Raw genomic sequence first — 4,133 nt, forward strand, 5'->3', positions numbered from 1 at the left:
TACATGTTTACATGAAGGTTCCTATAAAGATGGTTACCTACAAAGTTCTCTAATCCAAGAATTAGAAGGTGGAAAGAGCATAGAAGCAGGCAGTCTGGATAGGAGACATTCATTTCCAGGAGATAGGAGGGGAGGAAGAGGGTACAAAAATCTCAGGCTACTAATACCACTCCAAATCCTCCAGAGCCTTAGAAGCTGAACACTAGCAAAAGTCCACCTTTCCCAGGCTTTGGTGGATACTTTATAAAGTTCTACCAGCTTGGGCCAGTGACTTGAAAACGTCACAATAAAAAATGACAAAATAGAGGCCTGGGGCTGTAGTTCAGTGGCAGAGTGCTTGCCTTGCACATGTGAGGAGGCACTGAGTTCGATCCTCAGCAACACATAAAAATAAACAAATAAAATAGACATGTTGTCCATCTATAACTACAAAAAAATTCAAAAGACAAAATAGGACATCTTCAAAGGACCATCTTACCCAAGCAGCAAGGGCTCTGACTAGTGGTCAAATTGTACTGACCAATAGTAGTGGTCAGATTTGTTCTAGTGACCAAATTTGACTAGGTCAAATTGGTATCAGCACAGTCTTGTCAACTGAGTAGATTACAAATGGGGGAAGAGACTAAAGAAACAATACTTAGGGCAAGGGATAGGACCTATAGATTTAAGATCCCATATATCTTTCACACTGATATTTACAACCATTCTACAATTACATGGGCAGCCCTAGCTAGCTGTTCCTTCATTATTATCTACATGTGCAAGACTGAGCAACCATATCCTCAAACTCCTTATACAGAATATTTCCAGTTTCCTCAATCAGAAGGATGCTCATGGGAACACATTTATAAGGCACACAGGAGGGCCAAGGGACATTCTTGTCCAGCAGCTCACTGACAAGGTTTTGAATGATGGCATGATTGGGGGAATTGAGAACATAGCGTAGCACCCGAGGACAGGATCCCTTACAGTAGTTTGGGGTATGGTGGCGAGGAGCAATGATCCAATGATTCCAGCCCCGCTGCTGGAAGCTGACTTTGAAAGGACGAAGGGAACACTGATTATTGGCAGACTGATTATTTGCAGACCCATAATGTTCCTGGGAAGAGTCAGAAACCCTAGACATGATGCTGCCTGCTTGCCGGACCCTTTTTTGGAAGATTCCCTTTCCAAAAATTCCTCCAGTCCACTGGGAAGTTTAGTCCACTGGCCACTTTTATGAGTGTCATTGAAATAGACTAGTACAAAGGCAGTGTCCAAAGGTGAAGTACCATTCCATTGGATCCCAGGAATCCAATGGAATCCAAAGGAATCCAAAAACAGCAAGCTACCTTTTTGCTGCTGACAGATGAAGTGGAGTCTTAGGACCCTGTGACACTTGTGATCCCAGAGTGTCTGTTGAATGTGTTGTGTGGTATCCATCTCTGTTCAGGCTTTAGACAGAGAAGGCTTTGAGGAATTTCCTCCTGATGGAAAGTGGTTGGTTGGGGTTTGTGGGGCCCGGGGCTCCACATGGCAGGATAAATGACAGTGAGCTAGGTGGAGTTGTTGATGATAAACCACAGTGGCTCTGACCAGTTGGTACACTTCCCGCTTTGGTCCGAGAGGAAAGTCCAGGAACCTGCACACATAAGATAGAACAGGGTCAGGGGATTAGTGTCTTGCCTGAATACTGAGCCTGAAAATCCTTCACAAAACTGTTCAAGAGAAACAGCTATAATCAGCCCTGAAATTAACTCAAAGTAATAATATGTATCATTTGTTGAACACTTATGAATGTACAAGATGCTTTATATTTATAAACTCTTGAATCCTCAATAGTCTTATGAGATACTTATTATTCCCATTTTGCAGACAAGGAAATTGAGGCTCACAGAAGCTATGTCAAAGGACACACACCCAAGTGCTGGATTTATCTCATTGGTGAGAGCACTTTTGCCTAGCATATGTAAGGTCCTGGGTTCACACAGCCAGCATGTGGTAAAGTTAAAATTTGAACTCAAGCTGGTTTCCATTAAGAAAAGAAACTATACCAGTGGTGAAGAAGTTGGTCAGGGGAGGGAGGAGGTAAGGGAAAAGGAAGTACTGTGAATTAAATTGATCAAATTATGTTATGTCCCTGCACAAATATGTCATGATGAATCTATTATGTATAATTATAATGCACCAATAAAATTAAAAATAAAACACTAAAGAAAGTAATTTGTCTCACTTTTAGATCACTTTACACTTCTAGACTGAGGGGGAAAACTCAAGTATACAAGAGTTTAGAAGATCAATTATATTACTGACTACTAAAGGTGACTAAAAGACAAGCTGAAACATGCATGGATTAGGGTCCTTATTTCAGAGAGAACATGTGGCCTTTGGTTTCTTGGTATTGGCTCTGATTTGTGGATGCTAACCCACAGGAAGATTGGGGAGGGGACAATAGAAATCCATTGGATTAGACAAAGGGGGAGGAAGGGAAGGAGAGGAATAGGAGAGACAGTAGAAAGTTGGTCATAACTGTCCTAGCCTTGTATTTGTACACAGGAAAACTCCACATCATGTGCAACCACAAGAGTGGGAACCCAAATAGAATAAATTGTACTTCATGTATGTATATTCTGCCAAAACACAGTCTACTGTCATGTATAATTATAAGTAATAAAAATGTTTAAAATATTTTTAAAAGAGTCCTTATTTCATATCACTATACCGATGCAGATTTGGGGCAACAATTCGATATTGGGTGCTATTTTGTCATTGTTTTAAATCCAGGACCTAGGCACCACAAAATAATTATATCACTAGTGGGGATAGCTATTTTTGCCATTTCTGTCTTCTAACAACTTCAAGAATGGCTTCTTGGGCTGGGGCTGTAGCCCAGTGGCAGAGTGCTCACCTAGCATGTGTGAGGTACTGGGTTCGATCCTCAGCACCACATAAAAATAAATAAAATAAAGGCATTCTGTCCATCTACAACTACAAAAAGTTTTTTTTTAATTGCTTCTTAAGTATCTTTTGGCCATTTCTCCTTTAACTCTCCATTTATACCTTTTCCAATCCTTTCTAGAAATGGCTCTCCATTTGCCCTATTCATTTTACGAACACTTCTCTAAATACCATCTCAACAAGACCTTGATCACCAATATTTTGTTTGCTGGAAAGTCTATTAAAAACCACATGCCTCATAGCAATTGAGAGATTTAATCCAAACTGTTGTGCTGACACCCAGTGGCCAAAGGGTAGGAAGGCTGGGCCTGCAGAGTTTCCAACTTGTGCTCCCCCTCCTGGTAAAGGTCAAGAGCAAAGACTACAAAAGGAGACATCTCAGGAAAATGTCTTCTCTCTCCTTTACAAACATCTGAGTAAGTATTTCCACGTTAATTTATATATTATTCACTAACCTTCCTCCTCCACTGAATCCACAAGTCTGGGGTTGTAATAGTGCTGGGGATTTAACATAACTCTTTAATATTTTGGTGTTCCAGAATACTTTTAAAAGTTTGGATTCTAACTCATGCTTAACACACCCTCAGGATTGGGGCACTCACTAGCCATCATTCACACAGGCCCAAGCCAGGCCTGTATTTGCTTTCTTAAGTTATTCCATACTCCCATCTTACAATAATCTTTCCAAGAGGCCCACCCATACACCTGCTCCACCCTGCCTGAAAAGGGACCCAACCCAAATTCTAGCAGGCTGTCTAGTGAGGAACTGCCCTTTCCTTTCAGACCTTGACCTCACAAGTTTCCTGAAGCAGGGTGGGGTTGCTGAGGCTCAGAGCCAGGAAGGGTCTGCTCAGACCTTTTCAGGGAAAGGAATGACTCATACATCCTGTGTGACTGAACCTGTCATCTGCTTCTGGATCCTTTCCAGAGTCCCTAAGATACCAGTTGCTTCCTAGTCGGCCCGGGATATGTGCCTAATTGTAGGCATCCTCCTTTTCAGCCTCATAGCATCAGTGCAAACTTGATTTGGTCTGCTTTGTGCTGCAGTTAGGAAAGGAATCTGGGGCCCTCCTCAGGGCCTCCGACCCCACCTCTCACCAGCCTCATATCCTGCCATTCCCTGCAGAGCTCTCTAGACTCAGCCACAAATAGGACATTCTTCCCTCTAGGCCTTTGCACACGTTGTTCCTTAAACC

The 4,133-nt window shown here is 42.1% G+C and overlaps 1 pseudogene; it reads right to left on the reverse strand.

The window, feature by feature from the left end:
- Positions 1-6: 6 nt before the first annotated feature.
- LOC107133675 overlaps positions 7-4,133 on the reverse strand; it is an 11,262-nt pseudogene continuing 7,135 nt past the window's right edge.

Source organism: Marmota marmota, unplaced genomic scaffold, assembly GCF_001458135.2.
Source record: "Marmota marmota marmota unplaced genomic scaffold, marMar, whole genome shotgun sequence".
NCBI classification, from domain to species: Eukaryota; Metazoa; Chordata; class Mammalia; order Rodentia; family Sciuridae; genus Marmota; species Marmota marmota.